The 23,402-nt window shown below is 36.9% G+C and overlaps 1 pseudogene; it reads left to right on the forward strand.

The window, feature by feature from the left end:
* Positions 1–2,266: 2,266 nt before the first annotated feature.
* LOC131418945 (T-box transcription factor T-like) overlaps positions 2,267–23,402 on the forward strand; it is a 40,331-nt pseudogene continuing 19,195 nt past the window's right edge.

Here is a 23,402-nt window from a genome sequence, read left to right on the forward strand (position 1 = left end):
TTGGGGAGAAAAAGGGAAAAAAAAAGGAGAAGTATTGGCGATAAATGTTAGCTCAGGGCCAGTCTTCCTCAGCAAAAAGAGGAGGATTGGCATGGATGTTAGCTCAGGGCTGATCTTCCTCACAAAAAAAAAAAAATACTATGTAATACCATCTGTTCACTCTTTCTCTTGTTGTATTGAAGTGCCATTCTCTTTAAAAGAAAAAAAGTAGTGTGCAGTTGAAATGAAAGGATTAAAGTAGTATGAATTACTCATTCATATTAGTGATATGTTCAATCAATTCAAAAGTTTTAACTGAATAATCACTATGTCCGCTGATTTTTATACATAAATTTACCTATATTACCACAAGACAGTGCATATTTTAAATATATTCAAATTATTTTACACACATAAAAAAATAAGACTATGCTATGATTACTAGATTTCACCTCCAAATATCTTATTAGATTATTAAATAGTAAGTAACACAGAGTACAGTTAATAATATCAACTATTATTTCATCACCAAGAGTATAAAGACATATGGAATAAAGAGTCAGTGTTTTATTTATCTGAGTTCCCCAAGCAATTAACTAAGTGCCTAATATGTAGGCATACAAAAATTCTATTGGAGGGAACTGTATGTTAATACTTGTAAAATTTAAGCAAGAACGTGACCAAGGATAATCATATAATTGAGTAATTATACTCTGTCATTTTGATGAAAATTTTCAAAATAACACAGAAAAATCAAAATTAAAATTTATTCTTAGTTATTTGAGATCTTTCATTCTCTAAACAAATATTACATAAGCACTTGCCATGTGGTAAGTATTATTCAAGATATTTAAGATATAGAAATGAACAAAGAGAATCTCAGACTTTAAGAACTTCGTGGACGTGTTAGAATGTTTGCCAAATATACTACCTGAAGATGCTTGTTAGAGATTTATTCAGCACCCAGCAAAAGGCAGAGGAGGAAGTGCTTAACTCAAGGTAAGCCATTTGTTTATTGTCTGCTTGCTTGCTGGGGGAAAATCAGTGAAAGGAACTGAGAACAGACGTCATGTGATAGTATTGTTTAATTATTCTGAAATGCGAAATGAAAGAACATTTAATGTGGATACATCAAATTATTTTATGGTGAATAAATTAAGTATTTTTGACTTAAGGTTTTTTAAAATGACAATATATCCATGTTAATTATGAACTTTAGAAAAAATATAAATGGAAAAGAGTAATGAGTTGTATTTTTTGGTATTGAGCTGCGGGGGGTGGATATATTCCAGGCAGTGGCAACAGGAGATTCAACTTGCAGGGCTGTGAAAACTCATGGACCCGTTGAACAATGACAAGTGGTTCAGTTGAGCTGGATCAGAGAGTTTTTGTAGAGAGTGATGACAAGCGATGAGTCTGAGAAGCAAGCAGAAGCACAATCAGGAAGGGTCTCAAATGTATTGCCAAAAAGTATTTTACTTCAGATTAGCCTATGGGAAGTCAGTGACAAACATAAATTGTAGAAGCATGGCCATACTTCCATTTCACAACAATCACGCTGGCGGCTACATGGAGGATGGTGACAAGGGAGGCCAGAACTTGAGCACCCAAAGGAAGAGATAATGAGCACTACAGTTGGCCCAGTGCCAGTGGAAACAGGGTGGAGGAGGGGGCTTCCAACAAGATTTAAGACATGAAATTGGAAAGACTTTCTAATTGATTTGAAATTAAGGGGAGGAATAGCCAAAGGAAGATTCAAGAACCCTTCCAATTTACTAGCTATCAAAACTTAACCCATTACAAATATATATAAAATTATATATATACATATATAATTATATATTTATAAAACTATGAATTCAGAGGAAAGAAATCCTATTTGCACTTGATTTTCAGAATGAAACTGAACATTACCTAATAAAGTTTGCCTATAAATTATGCTTTCTCCTATTTTCTTTCCTAGCATTGAAAAGCAGTAATTTTACTGTTCATGTAATCATGCTATAAGTAGCATGAGAAATATTAATTGCAGAATATTTCCTTTAATAAGCCTTTCTCTCATATCTTTGAATATTTCAAAGTACAGTTTGGATATTAAATAAGGAATAAAAACATATAGTTAATTCTAAAAGGCACTAACTAATAAATGTAATAGTGCAATCAATACAATCTAACTAGATTAAGAAAAAGTAAAAAATAATTGGGTGTTTGTCCATCTACATTGCCCACTGATTTGCAGCAGTACACACAGTATACACATGGCAATTCATCTAGAAGCTATCACGAAATGCACAAGAGATTGCTTTTGTACAATCCTGCAGAAAGGATGCTGAAAGTGTACGTTTTGCACCAAAATTGGAATCATTTTCCTGATGATAGTGTACAGGTAAGGCTAAAAGCTTTGCATTTTATGAGAAGCCAGTAAATGCAGGGGATCAAATCATTTATTCTTATTAAGATGGTCACAAAAATATGTCATTCTTGATGATTTCCAATAATATTATATTTTAAGTCATTGAAATAGCACGTATATTTATAGAAAAAATAATGTACACATAAGCAAAGCAGGGTGAAAGAAACAAAAAATTACCCATGATCCGATAGCAATTATATATGTTTGAGAGAGAGAGAGAGAGAGAGAGAGCTAGCTGACTAGCTGAAGAGACTCCCTTTGCAAAGTCTACCATTACAGGGATTACAGGAATCTGGCAGGGGCAGAAATATCCATTCTAATACATCAAAGTGCTCACTCACTGGGGAAGCATAATCCTACACGAACACATTGGCCAATCTCGGGGCAGCTGGAGGCTGTCAACCAGACAGGCTGTCTATCCTTTGGCAGAAGTTTCCCTTGAATGGAGATATAAGTAGGACACCTTTCATCTATCCCTTGATTCACATAGGTTCTCTTCTCCACGCGTGTTTGGAAAAAACTCCTCCACAATTCTTATGGGTCTACGTTTCTGAGGGGAAACTTATGAGAGGTTAGTGGGCAGGCGAATTCAGAGTACCTTTTATACTCATCATGTCCTTCCTTGATTATCCATACTAATTTCCTCCCTACCCTTAACTGTTACAACAGGACTTGGTAGCTAACCTGGCTTTGTGACCCAGAACCAGCTACACAATTTGCAGTGCCCAGTGCAAAATGAAATACAGGACTCCTTGTTCAAAAATTGCTAAGAATTTCAAGACAGTGACAGCAGAGCAATAAACCAAGCATGAGGTCCTTCTAAGTACGGGGCCTTTCATGACTGCACACGTCAAATGCCCATGAAACTGGCCCTGTTGTGACCCAAACTAAATTTCTAAAGGGACTGAGACCTTGGTAATCATCCCTTTCTCTGACTGAGGTTGCTGCATTCACCCACTCAAAGTTACAATTAAGTACCAAATTTCCCTCTTTTTTTTGCTGAAGTAGATTCATCCTGAGCTAACATCAGTTGCCAATCTTCCTCTTTTTTCTGCTTGAGAAAGATTAGCCCTGAGCTAACCTCTGTGCCAGTCTTCCTCTATTTTTTGAATGTGGTGGCCACCACAGCATGGCCTGATGAGTGGTCTGCACCCGGGATCCGAAGCTGCGAACCTGGCCACTTAAGCGGAGTGCACAGAACTTTAACCACTCGGCCACAGGGCTGGCCCCCAAGTACCAAATTTTATAATGAAAATGCATAAAAAATTACAGAACCAAGCATGAGGAATTGGGTTAATATCAAGATTTTCTACGTGGAAATAGTAAATCAGAGCTTAGAATTCACTAAATTATATATATGAGGAATTCTATCTTAAAAAATATTTCAATATCTATACCAATTGAATTGTATTACTTTACCTATAAGTTACTTTATTTTCATATGTGATTGGATATTCCAATTTCCTAAAAACACCTGTGATTTCCGAAAAAAGAAAATCTTAAAGTTTCGTGATTGCACAAATACATTATAAACTAATTGAACTAAAAATTGGTGTTCAAAAGTCTCATGTTCTTAGAAGAGTTGATAGCTTGTAAAAAAAAGTTGTTTGAAGAAAAAATAAAATAATACTAATGAAAAATATGAAATTTATTTGGTAAAGTATAAAAGTATTCTCTTGGAGAACTGAATACGTCCTGTCCAGTAATTACTAATAACAATCAATATTTACAAAGCACTACCTGGGCACTAGGAAAAATTCTAATTGCTTTCCATGTATTTTCTCATCATATGATAGATACTCCCATTTTACAGATAAGGAAACAGAATGAGTAAAGCTGTGTGAAAAATCTAAGAGTTGTAGTCTTAATCAGTTTTAAGATTTCTTACAAATTAGTAAAATTTATGTGTTGATATAAATTTAATTGTGTTTTGAATCACTTATTTTAAAAAATTTTACTGTAATTATACTCAAAGAGAGAAATATAAAGGGCCAGCCAGGTAGCATAGTGGTTAAGTTTGCACTCTCCACTTTGGTGGCCTGGGGTTCACAGGTTCAGATCCCGCGTGCAGACCTACACACTGCTCATCAAGCCATGCTGTGGCAGTATCCCACATACAAAAAAAAAAAAAAATAGAGGAAGATTGGCATAGATGTTAGCTAAGGGCGAATCTTCCTTAAGCGAAAAAAGAGGAAGATTGACAACAGATGTTAGCTCAGGGCCAATCTTCCTCAAAAAAAAAAAAAAAAGAGAGAGAGAGAGTAATATACTCCTAAGTTTGTTCAGAGAGGAAAGTAGTCATATTTCAGGAACTGTGTAATATATACTGTTGATATACAATGCCTGTGCCCAGGAAGAGGCCACTTATTATAAATTGTTTTTTATTTTTAAATAATAACTTTGTTAAGATATAATTTACATACAATAAAATTCACACCTTTAAAGTATACAGTTCTGTATTTAGTATATTCATGGAGTTCTGCAAGCATCATTGCTATGTAACCTTCAATATTTTCATCACCCCAAAAAGAAACTCCATACCCATTAGAGTCATTCCCCAGTTCTTCCTCTTCATAACTCCTGTTAAACTCATAAGTTTTTCCAAAACTGAAAGAAACCATTTTGCATCTTAGCCTAAGGCCTCATTTGTTTGTTTGTTTGTTTGTTTCTAAGCTGTGCAAGACTTCTTTGGTTTAAGAAGTTTATGAGAATTTTGCTTTTAAGAGGTTTATAATGCCAAATATTGAGAGTTTGATATGAATGCTAACTTAAACGTGTTATACTAGATATTATAATAAAATTCAGGTTTTTCCTTATGTAGTATGTTAAAGGTGGTCTGCTTATAAATTTTAATCCCTTAAAATGACTCTGCATTGAATCTCTATAATAACTGCGTTTTCCAGAACACACAAAAACCTTTCAGAGTTCTGCACCCTCTCACTCCATCTCCTGTTGCCTGTCAGATCAGGAGATCCTGCCTCTCCAGAAATCACTGGAATGCCCTACATAAGTTTATTGTTATTGCTATTTCCTTCCCACAAATTAATACTAAAACTTCCGTAATAGATTTATAAGGAAACAATTTAGGAGCAATCACGAGAAAGAAACTTGCCTCAGGTGGGGATACAAAAGAAAAAAAATGCAATTAGAAGATAGGAAGTCAAATTCAAAGCACTCTTGGAAGAGCAACATACATAATAGTTTAGTGCCCTTTTCTCAATATATTTTAAGATGAATATGGATTTAGGACACATCCTGTTTCCATGTTTATTGCTATTTTTGGAAAATGATGATGTATTTCATCATGTTCTCCTGTGTGACTGGAATTCAAGGTGAATGTGAGACCAATCCCTCAACTTTATAGTGAGTTCTAGTAGAGTTTGCATCTTGATATCTTACTTTATCTACTTCGTTGAACAACTAGGAATATTTGCATTATTTGTGAAGCTGGTTTAAACCTTTGTTGAGAAAGAGCAAATCTGTTATCTTGAGTCACAATCAGAACCAAGTAACTTTGGGGAAGAGTAACTTAAAATCCCTGACTGATTGGTGACTAGGAAGGAGGGCGGTAAGCGTGTGGAAAGAACATAAATCTTTAAGTCACTGCTAAAGAAAGATGCTTCTTTTCCTCTTCACTTGCAACTGTTAAGCTCATTTCATGCTAGTGTCTTTTATATTAAAGTGTTCATTTGTCACATAATGTTATTTATTTGTTATTTATAACCTTCTCATAGTCATTCAATTAAATTCAGTAAACATTAACTGAGTTCTTTCTAAGTGACAAAAAAAGTGCTGGGTTAGGATGACAACAGGATTAAGAAATCTTCTATATCTTCAAGGAAATTAGAGTTATGTGATGGATATTTGCACATAAACAAACGGTTTTGTGTAAGAAAAGATAAACGCTAAGACACAAATATACACTGGGCTATTTTGGGGAGTTTAAAATGAGTGTATCTGTCTTCCCTTTGAGTTTCACAGAGTGTAAACCTAAACTGTGTAGTGAATGTGAATAAAACTTAAGAAGATGAATAAAGATCTGAAGGTCTAAACATGAAGCATTGGCTCACAGGTATAAGGCAAGGTGTATATGGCAATGATTCTATAGAATTATATTAATGTGTGAAGAACAGAATGATGAGGTAAGACATAAAGATATAGGCTGGGGGATAAATCAATCCATTCCTGAAGGGGAGGTGCAAGACTGGGTGCAGACTCTGGAGTTAACCTGGGGAAATTTAAGTTGGAAACTTAGCTTCACTTAATTACCTGGGTGCCCTTGGCCAAATTGCTTACATCTCTCTTCTTACATTTCTTCACCTATAAAATGTGCCTGAGAGGTGATACAGGTTTCAATGAGATAAGCTATGTCAGCATTGGTCATCTCTGGACCAAAAAATATAATCTGCTATTATTTCATCAAACCAATCATTCATAGATACATTTGTTCTTTAATTAATGTTTACTTGTTCATGCTGTGCTTCAATTAATATTTAAAAAAAGTGCCCTTTGGCTGTAGCTCAAGTGACCCTTTTTGCCCCTTGTTATTATCAATGTTTACCTCTCTATATCATGATAAATTAAACAACCTCTTATGAGTTCCCAAATCAGAATATTTGGATCTAATGAAACTTTGTTTCAACACTTAGAGACTTGCTACATTATAATATTTCCAATTTATAATTTGTTAGTAACTTGGTGTTCAGTGTTGCTCAAATATTCCAAGATAAAACTCATTAAGAAGCTAGGTTTAACATTTATTTTTTCTCAAGATTTAGAGAAGTATAGGCAATTAGAGGATACTAACAAATTTTAGTCTTCAGAGTAAAAAAATCTCCGGGGTAGAGAGTGATGTCAGCATCATGGCAGAGTGAGATTCCCCCATTGAACTCTCCCCCTCTAAGACACAACAAAAAGGACATTCATATTCCAACAGAAGCTATTCACACAACACAGGGGATGTCTGAGGCACCCAGGCAGCCATACACCCAAGAACCAAATTGTTGGAATCCCCAGACTAAGTGGAAGGAGCTGCTTTGGTTTGACCTGTGTGCAGACTCCAGCTGACTTGGCGCCAGCAGCTTCGGCCCACTGCACTCCAGTTCCAGCTTCTTTGGCCCAGCGGCGCTCCAGTTCCAGGTTCTTTGGCCCAGCACACTCCAGTTCCAGCTTCTTTGGCCCAGCACACTACAGTTCCAACTTCTTCAGCCCAGCTGTGCTCCAGCTCTTCCTTCTTCGGCTCAGCGCACTCCAGTTCCAGCTTCCTTGACCCAGCACACATCAGTCCTAGCTTCTTTGACCCAGCAGCACTTCAGCTGCAGGTGCTTCAACCCACCCACACCCGAGCCCCAGCTGCTTTGACCTAGCTGCACTCCAGCTCCAGCTGTTCCCATGCTTCCCCCCCAGCAGCCTCCACTCAGCCACACCGCACATCAGCCAGGGGCCGACAAGAGTGGCTGCTGATTGAGGTGGGCCAGAATACACAGCCCTTGACCCCCACCCAGCGGCAGCAAGAGGAAATTGTGAACATATATTTTCACTATGAGGAAAAGTAAGCCAACACCAACAGGCATCATGTAAAAATATATTAAATCTCTAGACCAAAAGGAAAATTACAAGCACCAGGAAGTCAACCCAGAAAGCACTGAAATGTATAACCTTAATGACAGAGAATTCAAAACAGCCATCATAAAATAGCTTAATGAAATACAAGAAAACACAGACAGACAACTCAATGAAATCAGAAGTTTCTTCACAAAAGAGATTGAAACTATAAAAATAAACCAATCAGAAGTCTTACAGATGAAAAACACAGTAGAGGAGATAAAGACAAATCTGGAAGCTGTAAACATCAGAGCTGACAATATGGAGGAAAGAATTAGAAATATTGAGGACAGTAATGTAGAAATGCCCCAGATGGAGGAGGAAAGAGAACTAAGACTAAAAGGAATGAAGAAACAGTCCAAGAAGTATCTGCCTCAATTAGGAAATCCAACATAAAGATTATAGGTGTGCCAGAGGGAGAAGCGAGGGAAAAAGGAGCAGAGTACTTGTTCAAATACTATTTCTTGTTCAAAGAAGTAATATCTGAGAACTTCCCAAAACTGAGAAAGGAGCTAGAAATACCAGTGAATGAAATCAATAGATCTCCTAAATATATCAACACGAAAAGACTCTCTCCAATGCATATAGTAGTAAAGCTGGCAAAAGTCAACCACAAAGAAAAAATATTAAGGGCAGCTAGACAAAAAAAAAAATAACATACAAAGGATTTCCTATCAGGATCTGAGCTGATTTCTTGATAGAATGTTTACAGGCTAGGAGAGAGTGGAACAATATGTTCAAAATCCTGAAGGGCAAAAACTTTCAGCCAAAAATACTCTATCCAGCAAAAATATCCTTGAGATATGATGGAGAAATAATAACTATCCCAGATAAACAAAAGCTAATAAAAGTTCATTGCCACAAGGCCCCCACTACAAGAAGTGCTCAACAAGGCCCTCATCCCTGAGGAAAAAAAAGAAAGGGGATTCAAAATTTTGAACAAGGAGGAAAATAGGTCGACAGAACCAGAAAAATTGCAGTCCTCTATCAAAATAGATTAGTAAATACTTAATTATCAAACCAAAGATCAAGAGAAGGTAAGCACCAAGCATAAAGGTAATCTCATCATGTTAAATACAAACTCACAACACAAGAAGGAATAAGATGTAACAACAATAACGCAGAAGGGGAAGAGCAAAGGGATCGAATTGACTTAGTCTAAGGGAATAAGAGGCCATCAGAAAATGGACTATCACATCCACGAGATTTTTTATACAAACCTCATGGCAACCACCAACCAAATAATCAGAACAGAATCACACATGATAAAGAAAGAGAAAACTAAGAGAACCTCCATACAGAACTACCAAACTAAATTGGTAGTCCAAAACACATGGGATGAGAAACAAAAGAAATGTAAAAGAACCAGAAAAAGAGTGATAAAATAACAACAAAAAGCCCCCATATATCAATAATTACCCTAAATGTAAATGGACTGAACTCTCCAATCAAGAGACACAGAGTGGTGTGATGGATTAAAAAACAAGACCCAACAATATGCTGTCTCCAGGAAACACATCTCAGCTCTAAAGACAAGCACAGGATCAGACTGAAAGGATGGGAGACAATACCCCAAGCTAATGGCAAACAAAAGAAAGCAGGTGTTGCCATACTTATATCAGACAAAGTTGACTTCAAGATAAAACAGGTAATGAGAGACAAAGAGGGGCAATATATAACGATAAAAGGGACACTCCACCAAGAAGACATATCACTTTTAAATATATATGCACCCCATACAGGAGCACCAAGGTACATAAAGCAACTATTAACAAACCTAAAAGGAAATATTAACAACAACACAATAATAGTAGGGGATCTTAACACCCCACTCTCATCAATGGACAGATCATCCAGACAGAAAATAAATAAGGAAATAATGGACATAAATGAAAAACTGGATGAGATGGACTTAATAGACATACACAGAGCACTCCATCCAAACACAGCAGATTACACATTCTTCTCAAGTGTGCATGGAACATTCTCAAGAATAGACCATATGTTGGGAAACAAGACATGCTTATACAAATTTAAGAAGATTGAAATCATAACAAGCATCTTTTCAGACCATAATGCCATGAATTTAGACTACAAGGAAAAAATCAGGAAAGTGACATAGCTGTGGAGACTCAACAACATGCTACTAAATAACCAATGGATCATTGATGAAATTAAAGGAGAAATCAAAGCATATCTGGAGACAAATGAAAATGAAAATACACCTTACCAACTCATATGGGATGCAGCAAAAGTGGTCCTGAGAGGGAAACTCATAGCAATATAGGCCCATCTTAACAAACAAGAAAAAGCCCAAATAAGCAAGCTCAAACTACTCCTAACATAATTAGAAAAAGAAGAACAAACAAAGCCTAAAGTCAGCATAAGGAAGGAAATAATAAAAATCAGAGCAGAAATAAATGAAATTGAAATTAAAAAAACAGTAGAAAGGATCAATGAAACAAAGAGCTGGTTCTTTGAGAAGATAAACAAAACTGACAAACCCTTAGCCAGACTCACCTAGAAAAAAAGAGAGAAGGCTCAAATAAATAAAATTAGAAATGAAAAAGGAGAAATTACAACAGATACCACAGAAATACAAAAGATTATAAGAGAATACTATGAAAAACTGTATGCCAACAAATTGGACAATCTAGAAGAAATGGATAAATCCCTATACTCATACAACCTCCCAAAACTGAATCAAGAAGAAATAGAGAACCTGAATAGACCAATCACATGAGATTGAAACAGTAATCAAAAACCTCCCAAAAAATAAAATCCAGCACCAGATGGCTTCTCTGGATAATTTTACCAAACATTCAAAGATGACTTAAAACCTATCCTTCTCAAACTATTCCAAAAAATAGAGGAAGATCGAACACTTCCCAACACATTCTATGAGGCCAACATCACCCTGATACCAAAGCCAGGCAAAGACAATACTAAGAAGGAAAACTACAGACCAATATCCCTGATGAACATAGATGCAAAAATCCTCAACAAAATATTGGCAAACTGAATACAGCAATACATTAAAAAGATCATACAGCATGATCAAGTGGAATTTATACCAGGGACACAGGGATGGTTCAACATCTGCAAATCAATCAATGTGATACACCACATTAACAAAACGAGGAATAAAAAGAATATGATCATCTCAAGAGACCCAGAGAAGGCTTTTGACAAGATCCAACATCCATTTATGATAAAAACTCTCAATAAAATGGGTATAAAGGGAAAGCACCTTAACATAATAAAGGCCATATATGACAAAACCACAGCCAACATCATACTCAGTGGGGAAAAACCAAAAGCCATCCCTCCAAAATCAGGGACAAGACAAGGGTGTCCATTCTCACCACTGTTATTCAACACAGTACTGGAGGTTCTGGCCAGAGCAATTAGGCAAGAAAAAGGAATAAAATGAATCCAAATAGGCAAGAAAGAAGTGAAAATCTTGCTGCTTGCAGATGACATGATCTTATACATAGAAAACCCTAAAGAATCCATTGGAAAACCATTAGAAGCAATCAACAAGTACAGACAAGTGGCAGGGTACAAAATCAACTTACAGAAATCAGTTGCATTTCTATATAACAACAATGAACTAACAGAAAGAGAACTCAAGAAGACAATCCCATTTACAATTGCAACAAAAAGAATAAAATATCTAGGAGTAAATTTAACCAAGGAAGGGAAAGACCTATACAAAGAAAACTATAAGACATTATTGAGTGAAATCAATGATGACATAAAGAAATGGAAAAATATTCATGCACTTGGATTGGAAGAATAAACATAGTTAAAATGTCCATACTACCTAAAGCAATCTATAGATTCAATGCAATCCCAGTCAGAATCCCAAGGACATTCTTCACAGAAATAGAACAAAGAATACTAACATTCATGTGGGACAACAAAAGACCCCGTTATAGCTAAAGCAATCCTGGAAAAGAAGAACAAGGCTGGAGGCATCACAATCCCTGACTTCAAAACATACTACAAAGCAATAGTATTTAAAACAGCATGGTACTGGTACAAAAACAGACACACAGATCAACGGAACAGAATTGAAAGTCCAGAAATAAAACCTCATATCTATGGGCAGCTAATCTTTGACAAAGGAGCTAAGGACATACAGTGGAGAAAAGAAAGTCTCTTCAATAAATGGTTCTAGGAAAACTGGAAAGCCACTTGCAAAAGAATGAAAGTAGACCATCTTCTTTCACCATATACAAAAATTAACTCAAAATGGATCAAAGACTTGAAGGAGAGACCTGAAACTATAAAACTCTTGGAGGAAAATATAGGTAGTACACTACTTGTCATCAGCTGCAAAGGGATCTTTTTGAATTCTCTGTCTACTCAGACAAGAGAAACAAAAGAAAAATAAACAAGTGGGACTTCATCAGATTAAAGAGCTTCTACAAGGCAAATGAAACCAGGGTCAAAATGAACCGGCGATGCACCAGCTGGGAAAAAATATTTGCAAACCATATATCTGACAAGGGATTAATCTCCGTAATATGTAAAGAACTCACACAACTGAATAACAAAAAGCAAACAACCCAATCAAAAAATGGGCAGAGGATCTGAACAGACATTTTTCCAAGGAAGATATACAGATGGCCAATAGGCATATGAAAAGATGTTCAACGTCACTAATCATCAGGGAAATGCAAATCAAAACTACACTAAGATATCGCCTTACACCCATTAGAACGACTATAATCACCAAGACACAAAACAAAAAATGTTGGAGAAGTTGTGGAGAAATGGGATCCCTCATTCACTGCTGATGGGAATGCAAAGTGGTGCAGCCTCTATGAAAAACAGTATGGAGATTCCTCAAAAAATTAACAATAGAAATACCCTATGATCCAGCTATCCCACTACTGGGAATCTATCCAATGAACCTGAAATCAGCAATCCAAAGCAGCTTATGCACCCCTATGTTCATTGCAGCATTATTCACTATAGCCAGGAAGTGGAAGCAACCCAAGTGTCCCTCGACTGATGACTGGATAAAGAATATGTGGTATATATATATACCATGGAATACTACTGAACCATAAAAAAAGACAAAATTGTCCCATTTGCAACAACATGGACAGACCTGGGGGTATTATGTTAAGTGAAATAAGCCAGAAAGAGAAAGACAAACATTGCATGATTTCACTCATATGTAGAAGATAAACCAAGATACGGACAGATAGAACTGTTTGGTGGTTACCAGGGGTTAAGGAGGTCAGGGGTGGGCACAAGGGGTGGAGGTATGCACTTATATGGTGACTATTAAACAATAATGTACAACAAAAATTTCACAGTAAAAAAAAATCTCCAGAGTATACCACTGTAGTTTTTTTTTAATTGAAGTATAGTTGACATACAGTATTGTACTAGTTTCAAGTGTACAGCAAAGTGATTTAACATTTATTTACATTAAAAAATGATCACCCTGATAAGACTAGTTACCATCTGTCATCATACAAAGTTATTACAATATTGTTGACTATATTCCCTATATTGTACATGACTTAGTTATTTTATGACTGGAGGTTTATACCTCTTATCTCCTTCACTTATTCTGCCCTTCCTCCTACCCCTCTCCCTCTGACAACCACCAATTTGTTCTCTGTATCTATGACTCTGTGTTTTGTTTTCTTTGTTTATTTGTTTTGTTTTGTTTGGATTTCACATATAAGTGAAATCATATAGTATTATTCTTTCTCTGTCTGGCTTATTTCACTTAGCATAATACCCTCTAAATCCATCCATGTTGTTGCAAATGGGAGGATTTCATTCTTTTTTATGGCTCAGTAATATTCCATTGTGTGTGTGTTTATATACACATATATATATGTATATGCCACATCTTCTTTACCCATTCATCTACCAATGTACATTTATATTGCTTCCATATATTGACTATTGTAAATAATGTTGCAATGAACATAAGGGTGCATATATATAGCAAATAATCTGATTTTTAAAAATAGACAGAAGACCTGAACAGATATTGCTCCAGAGAAGACAGAGAGATGGTCAACAGGTACATGACAAGGTGCTCAACATCACTAATCATCAGGAAAATGCAAATCAAAACCACAATGAGATATCACTTCACACCTTTCAGAATGGCTATTATCAAAAAAGCCAACAAATAACAAGTGTTGGCAAGGACATGGAGAAAAGGGAACCCTCATGCACTGTTGGTGGGAATGTAAATTGATGCAACCACCACAGAAAACAGTATGGAGGTTCCTCAAAGAATTCAAAATTGAACATTACATGATGCAGCAATACCATTTCTGGCTATTTACTTGAAGAAAATGAAAACAGTCATTTGAAAAGGTATACACTATCATGATTTTTCTGGGTTGGGGGTAAAGAAGGGGGTCGGGCAGATCATTTCTACTCTAAAGAGCTCCTTGGAGCAGAAAGCACATTGTGTGAGGCTAGAGGCATGATGAGAGTGCTAAAATCCCCCCTTTCCTTTGTGGTTGATTAACAAGGTTTGCTACACCCATGGTTCTCCTTACCATTCAATCACTCAGAGCAGGGTTAGGGGAGTGCAAATGGAAGTAGTCCCAGTGAATGGAGAGTAGGAGAGGTTGACTGAGCAACTAGAAGGAATTCTCTCTCAGAGGCTCGAGCTTAGGAACTCTCACAGAGCCATGAGCTTTGGGGATCCATGCATCCACAATACAGGAGATTTAAAAAAACAGAAAATGGATTCACTCACAATGCAAGAATAATTAACAATATCACAATAGATGGAATGCCCGGCTTCTCTATGTAAGCCTCAGAATGAATCAGAAACAGAGCAAAGAACAAGTCTCAACTAAGACAGAAAGGGGGAGAAATTAACGGTAATATGATAACAAATGAAACACGTGGACAGAGCTCTCCACAAGCATGACCAGGAGAAAAGAAATTGCCTGACTACAGAAAAATACTTATTCAATTTTTTTTTTTGAGAAAACTAGCATGAAAAAGCCAGAAAAGAACCAAATTTTAGAGAAAACTTAATTCAAGGTACAGGAGAAATTTTCCCTTAGAGATTTAATGATGAAATAAATCCAATAAACAGGAGCTCAAAATTGAAAAGGAAAATTATAGAAGTCCATGGAGAATAAAGCAAACCTCCCACAGAACTAAAAAATGATTAGACATGGCAAAAAAGAGAATATATGAAGCTAAAAATGGAATCATTGACAAAAAGAAAAGTAAAAACTTCTAAAATGATATAGTTTGAAGAAATCAGAAGATAACAGATAATGAGGACAGAAAATTTCATCCAATTTAAAGATAATTGGTATTTCTAGACACCTGAAGACTAAGAAGAAAAAGATTTAAAAATAATGTATTTTCTGAAAGAAAATTGATAAAAAGGAGGAATAACTGAATTTGAAGCCTACAAGAGCACACTGAGAAATGATACAGGTAATTGACGCTGAAACATATCCATTTTAAGTTGCAGAACTTCAAGAATAAAAAAGGAATTTAAGCAACCAGGCAGAAAGAAGCAATTCACTTTCATGGGGTGAAATTCAAGCTGGGCCCGGATCTCTTATAAGTGCCAATCAGTGCCAGAAGATAAAGGAACCATCAGCACATTTCTCTAGTAAATAAAATATGACCCCATATTATACCTAAGGTGCTGTTCAACTATAAAAATAGAACATACACATTGTGGGCCTGAAAAGTTAAAAAAAATCTAACACCCATTGGTCTTTCTTTTTTTGTTGTTGTTAATTTTTTTTTGCTGAGGAAGATTTGCCCTGAGCTAACAGCTGTTGCCAATCTTCCTCTACTTTATATGTGGGTCACCACCACAGCATGGCTGACGAGTGGTGTAGGTTCGCGCCTGGGATCCAAACCTGCGAACTCGGGCCACCAAAGTGGAGTGCTCCAAATTTAACCACTAGGCCACAGGGCCACCTCCACCATTGGTCTTTCTTGAAGACAAAATCCAGCCAAATGAAAGACTCATAGAGAAGCAAGCAAAGGTCTTATGTGATATTTATTCAAAGCAGACAGAGAAGTCATGTCTGAAAAGTTCTGAGAGAAAGCGTGAAAGAAAAATTTTGTACCCAGCATTTACTTTTTAGTGGAATAAAGGCAACATTCAAGCATTCACAAACATACAGAAACCTAGACATCTGCAAACTGCTTTTGCAAATGTTCCAAAAGAAAAAAGCAAAACAACAAACAAATTATACAATTAAATTCAATGAACTAAGAGCTGAATGTGACAAAGTAACCTGCGGTTGGAGAAGCTTTAGCAAAGACACTGGTGGCTATGTTGAACTATTGTAAATACTACTAAAGAAAATTAAGAAATGCGAAGACTTAGATACATCCGAATTGCTATTGATGTAGTAATGGGAAATATCTGGAACATTCTGCCCTTTTTTTCATGCTTATTATAAATGTTGGAATAATCTTTAAACGAGGTGTGGATGAAGTAATGTAGATCCTGAAGCAATCTCATTCTGGCTTTATATGGTGAAAGGACTTTAATCTATTATGAAATATAATTTATATTAAACAATTTGGAATTTAAAGCTATCACAGAAAAATTTAAGTAACAGAAATGATGAAAATTGGGAGGTAATGGGTGGAGATGTGGGAGGAAATTGAAGTGAGCTAATTCCCTGATCCTTCAAAGAAGGACTCAATTCCAAGTCAAATTATGTAGCTTTTTACATTTAAAAAAAGGTAATGCACCAAACTCAAATTTTTTCATAATACACTTTTTTTTTTTTTTTTTTTTTTTGTGAGGAGATCAGCCCTTAGCTAACATCCGCCAATCCTCCTCTTTTTTTGCTGAGGAAGACGGCCCTGGGCTAACATCGGTGCCTATCTTCCTCCACTTTATATGGGACGCCGCCACAGCATGGCTTACCAAGCAGTACTTCGGTGCGCGCCCGGGATCCGAACCAGCGAACCCCGGGCCGCCGCAGCGGAGCGCGCGCACTTAACCGCTTGCGCCACCGGGCCGGCCCCCATAATACACTTTTTTTTTAACTTTAGAAGAGTGTTTAAGAAGAATCTTGTATCTGAATAATATAAATTTGTATCTGAAATTCACCATGCCTTTCAGTACTATTTTGGCTTCTTTTAGTACTTCAAATTCAAGTAAAAGTATATTTTATTAGTATAGCATGCATTTATAACAACTTCCTGAGAAAGCACAACTTAAATAAAAGTATATGTGAAAACATTATTGGGGAGGTGATCTTAGGGAAAAATAGTGAAGAATAGTGAGAGGAAAACAGATCGAGAGGGAGGGCCAAAACAAAGTGATATTTCCACCTCTACGTGCTATGGGTTGTATGAGTCCAAGGGACTGTCTGAGAAGGGATGTCAAGTGCATCTCAGGACCAGGGAGCTAAAGAAGAATGTATTGATCCATCAGCTCCCATTCCATATTTTTCAAAGATTTACTACATAATACACTAATTCCCCTTCACTTTGGGGTTGCATATGGAAGGCAGCCAGGTTGTAGTTAGAGTGATTAATTGTCCTAGTTTTCCTAGGACTGTGGGGGTTCCTGAGAGACTTTTGGTGCTAAAAACAGGAAAGGCCTGGGAATACTGCAATGAGTTGGTTGGGTCACCTTAGTTATATGTTAACCCATGCCTTACTGTCAATAGAGAAGCAACATGGCGGAGGCAAGAGGCATGATATGGACTTGAGGTGAGATCCTTCTATGTTGAAGAACAGGTCCCTTTAGTGGTAGTGGAATAAGAGAGAGTAAAACAGAGGACATCTGAAGTGGTATGTAGAAACAGTCCACCATTTGTAACGCTAGGACGTTGTATCTCTCCAATATTTCTAGCTCTCATGTTACAAAATGGGTCCTCCATTGCTGGGAGAAAAATTTACCAGAATTTCTTCTCTAAAAGAGGGGAGGTACAGGCACCATCTGTCATAGAGACCCTTTAAAGGTAGTATCCAGCCACAGTCCTTGAATGGACTCAAGTCAAGAGACTTAGTGAAACAGCAACAGTTCACACTGTTGTAGGTGACTGGGGAATCTGAGTGACTTATACACGCAATTTGCTTGTGCCTTTCAGAACTATCTGGTCTAATCCTGAATGTACCATTTTCATTACACAGTCAACTTGTACTGTGTCCGACTGATTTTATGGCTCAAGGACCTGAAAATGTCCAGTTGATTATGGGCAGCTCTGGTCGCGTGATCACTTGATGTCCCAGTGTCACGCTTAATTAGAACCCAGTGAGGAGCTGTTATTCAAACTAAAAGTAATATATCAATTATATCTCAACCAAAAAAAAGAAAAATAATAATTGGTTGAATTAAGTTGGTTACCAGAATTATTGCATGTGTCATTTTACTAGCTCAACATCAAGTCCTGATTTCCTTCTAGTCTAAGCTCCAGAATTCAATTGTACAGCAGTAAATTAGGAAGCGGTGTTTTGAAAAGTCCTGCACATTAAATCCATGTAGATATGTACAGCACATACACATGTACACACACACACATCATCCTTTATACATTTATTTTAAGTAGAAAATGGAATAAGCATGTGAGTAGTTTCAAAGCTGAGGATTTATTCATTTTTTTGAAATTCTGTTTGAGATAATTTTAGTCAATTTGATATGAAAATCTATATACTATATGTTGGTTGCCATTGGCCTAAAAATCTACTGTAATTGCCAGCTCCATATTATTAATATCAAGTACTGTTGTGGGCTGAATTGTGTGCCCCAAGATATACTGAAGTCCTAAACCCTGGTACCTGTGAACGTGACCTTATTTGGAAATGGGATCTCTGCAGATTTAATCAAGTTAAGGTGAAGTTTTATTGGATACTGGTGAGCCCTAAAGCCAATGACTGGTGTCCTAATAAGGAGAGAGAGACACAAAGAAACAGACACACAGGGAATAGGACCATGTGTTGATGGAGACAGAGATTGGACTGATTCAACTCCAAGTCAAGATATGCCAAGGATTTGCCAGCAACCATCAGAAGCTAGGAAGAAACAAGGAAAGATTCTTCCCTATAGTCTCCAGGGGGAGTATGACCTTGCTAACACCTCAATTTCAGACTTCCAGCCGCCAAACTGTGAAAAAATAAGTTTCTATTTCTTTAGGCCACATATTTGTGGCACTTAGTTATAGCAGCCCTAGGATGCTAATACAAACACTATACGCAGTACATTTGCAAGTGATATTTCAATTGGAAAAATGTTTCTTTGACATGTTCTTATATGTATGGGCATTGCTATACCTTTATGATTTGTGATTTATGGTTCGCTTCCTGTGACCAGATACATAATATGAGCTTTACAACAGCAATATCAAAAAACACTGGATGAACGAACAGTGTTGTTTCTCATGAGAGACAATTAGAAATTGGTCTCAGACAGGGCTAGGAGTGGAAAATACAAAATTTCTGGAAAATAAATAGTGGACTAAAAGCATTTTACTTAGTCTCATCTTTTTCAACCCATCGCAAATACCCCTCAAAATGAAAAAATAGTAGAAAATTTGAGAAATAGAAAAATATCACAATTTCAAAATACATACTGAATTATACTAGCCAAAAATGTGAAATATTAACCTAAACAAGAACACACAATGTTTGTTTTCACAAACCTTCCTCAGTCCCCAAAGTAGATATATATTTTTCCATAAAATTAAATGTTTTATCCTCCGTAACCTCTACAAATTAGAGCTGAAATATCGAGAGTTATAGGAAGGCTATGGATACAGCAGAATATATCCTGCTGGGACTCAGATATTTGCAACAGAAAAGCAAATAACTGGAAAACAAAAAGAAGCTAACAAACCATTTCTACTTTTTCTATCATAGCCTGATAGTTGCTCCAATGGAAGCTGAACAAATTAAAGAAGAGAAGGAAGGGTATTGCCATAGATGGAATGTTTGTGTCCCCCCAAATTCATTGAATTAGTTGAAATTAGTTGAAACCTAATTTCCAGTGTGATGATATTTGGAGGTGGACCTTTGGAAGGTGATTAAGTCATAAGGGCAGAGCACTTAATTGCATTAATGTCTTTATAAAAGAGACCCAAGGATATGCCTCCTCCCTCTGCCATGTGAGGACATAGCAAAAAGACATGTGTCTAGGAACTACAAAGCAAAGTCTCCCTGGACACCAAATCTGTGGGGACCTTGATCTTGAACTTCGCAGCCTCCAGAACTGTGATAAATAAGTATCCGTTGTTTATATGCCGCTCAGGCTATGGTATTTTACAGTAGCCTGAATGGGCTAAGACAGGAACAGAGAAAGCCAATCTACGACTTGATGAGTTGAGGGGTGCAATGGATACTGCCTATGGGCTCTCAACACTACACTTTCCTTTCTGTGCTTTTTTTTTTTTGTATCTCTGGGTCATAAACTCCAAACCATATTTTTCAGAGACCCTTGCTAGCTGAATTTTTCCTTGTTTCTGCCAACGGGAGGTACTGGATAGAATTTGGAAGGGAGAAAGAAGGAAAAGAATTTATTTTACTGTCTCTCTCAGCTTTTGTCAGTCCCTGGGTCTGGGACTGTAGCAGTCCTATAGGTCAAAAGAAGGTATCTTGCCCATGGTCTTCTTGGCATGGAACCTCCACCCAAAGAGAGAAGTATGCAGGGGTGAGAGGCAGAGGAAGGCAGACCAGCTCTGCAAATAAACTAAAACTCATCGAATTGTATGCTTAAAATTGGTGCATTTTATAATATGTAACGTATATTTCATAAAGCTGTTTACAAAAAAAAAAAGGTGATTTCAGTTTGGCAGCAGTGGGAGAGTGGGTTCCTTGTTTTGGCTTAACAGCAAAATACATTTCTAACAGTAGCAGACAGCTTGCACCTCACACTGTCAGCAGCTTTGGGGCAAAATGAGTTGCAGCTTAAAGGTAGTGACAGTTCCTTGATCTATGAAGAACAGCCTTCCTCTTCCCTTAACACATTTAGCCATTCCATCACTTTTGTAACCAATGGTCAGCTATAAATTTCTCCCTACTTAAATACTGAACAGTTTCCCTTTATTGGAATAGACACTGGCTGAATCAAGCAAGGGGCTTTGTTGCGTGATAAATCATGTCTATTAAATGTATGCTGAATACCAAAGAAGATTTTCTGTCAACCAAACAATTTGTTGAGGAAGAGTTTGGAAACAACATCTTTGAATCCAAACCCCAAATAGCCCCAGTGACCGTGGTTGCCAAATTCTCTGATAAGCATCAAAAGTAATTCAAAGATGGGTCATAACTATAAATAAAATGATATGGGTTTTATGCTGTGATATTGTGATTTATGAAAAGAAATATGTAGTTGGTCTTTGTCCACAGTTCCTGGCTCACGACTCCCAAAAACCTTAGAATTTCGTAAATGTTGAGAGTGATCAATGTGTCTTTTGTTATGTTAATGAGGTGACTTTTGGAAAGCACCTAAGGATGGGGGCTGGTTGTCAGTGGAGCCAACCATGTGATAAGAGAGTGGAACTTTCCGTCCCATACCTGACCTCTGGAAAGGGAAGAGGGGTTGGAGATTGAGTTCAATCACCAATGGTTAATGATTCAGTCAATCACGCCTATGTAGTGAAACCTCCATAAAAAACCAAAAGGATAGAGTCTAAATGGCTTCCAAGTTGGTGAACACATGGAGATGTGAGACAGTGGTGCACCTGGAGAGGTCATGGAAGCTCCATGCCCTTTCCTCGTACCTTGCCCTAAGCATCTCTTCCATCTGGCTGTTCCTGAGTTATATCCTTTTAAAATAAACTGGTGATCTAGTAGGTAAAATGTGTCTCTGAGTAGTTCTGTGAGCCACTCTAGCAAAGTAATCCAAACAGAGGAGGGGGTTGTGGGAACCTCTGATTTACACTCCACCAGATGTACACGTAACAACCTGGACTTGCAGTTGGCATCCTGAGTTGGGAGAGGCCATTGGAACCTCTAATTTATAGCCGGCCAGTCAGAAGCACAGGTGATAACTTGGATTTGCAACAGATATCTGAAGTTGCTTGGGGGGCAGTCCTGTAGGACTGAACTCTTAACCTGATGAAATCTGATGCTATCTCTGAGTAGAATCGAGTTAAATTGTAGGACACCCAGCTAGTGTCAGAGAATTGTTTGGATGTGTGGGAAATCCCCTCCCTCCACACATGGGAATTGGGTCTAGAATTCTTAATATAGGCATAAAACTTTTTTCTTTAAGTCAGTAAAAGGACATTTCTGAAGAAAACATGGTCACAGAAAAACAGGAAAAATGAAGAAAACGGTTCTCCAAATTCTCAAAGGATTTATAGATAATATCATCTTTATGAATAATTAGTGAAATTTGAACCATAAGAAACAAGTGTTCTGAGAAGACTTTATTTGATGCCCAAAGGGTATGAAAGTGAGTTGGAAAATGTCACAACATGACAAAAAATGAAATTGGTACCATATTGCCCAGGTGTGTAATAGGCTATACCATCTAGGTTTGTGTAAGTACACTCTATTATGTTCGCACAACAATGAAATCACCTAATGATGCATTTCTTAGAAGATATCCCCATTGTTAAGCAAGGCATGACTGTATATCTATATCTATATATATATAGAGAGAGAGAGAGAGAGAGTGAGAATGAGAGAGAGGTAGAACTGGGCTAAGGATAAATAGGATTTACATTTTTATCTTTTTCTTAGAAGAGAATTTGCACTAGATTTTGGGGGGTTTGGCTGGAAAACCAGAATCCAAGTTGTCTATAAATAGTTCATAGGAAGGACATAGATGCAGTGTAAATTTCTTTCTGAATGGTGTTGGGTAACTTGAGTCTGAAAAAGCTGTAAGCATAGAAAGAATTGAGCTTTGCATATCGACAAGGCTTCTTTTATGGGGACACAGTCAGAGTAAGGGATTCTGGAAACCAAAGGAAGCTGGCTGAATACTCCTACTTTTGCTCTGATCGTTCTTGCCACCTCACTAGCATTTCTGTGACTTTCATTAAATAAAAATTTATCTTAACATATTTGGGCAGAAGTGGGGGTGGGTGGAAATGGGTGTCTACCTCTGTGTATTCAAAAAACATACCGTAGTTCTCATTATCTAAGCAGTTGATTTCAGCTCCGTTCTCCCCTTTTTCTTATTTTATCACTATCTAGCCTTCTCTCCCAGGAGATTCAGACCTTGTTATTCATAAATGGTGGAACTTTGTGCATACTTTGCCTTTATATTCAGAAGTTTTCTTTCTAATCAAAGGGTAACACGGCTGATTCTAAAAATTCTTGCATCACGTTTTCTTCCTCTCAGTGTATTTTAGATACTCATCAAACTGTCTTCTTGCGTTGAATATTACTGTGAAGAATTTGAATCCGCTTGATATTTCACAGTAGTAGGAAGCATGATTTTTTCCCCTGCCTATTCCTAGGA

Source organism: Diceros bicornis, chromosome 20 (assembly GCF_020826845.1).
Source record: "Diceros bicornis minor isolate mBicDic1 chromosome 20, mDicBic1.mat.cur, whole genome shotgun sequence".
Taxonomy (NCBI): domain Eukaryota; kingdom Metazoa; phylum Chordata; class Mammalia; order Perissodactyla; family Rhinocerotidae; genus Diceros; species Diceros bicornis.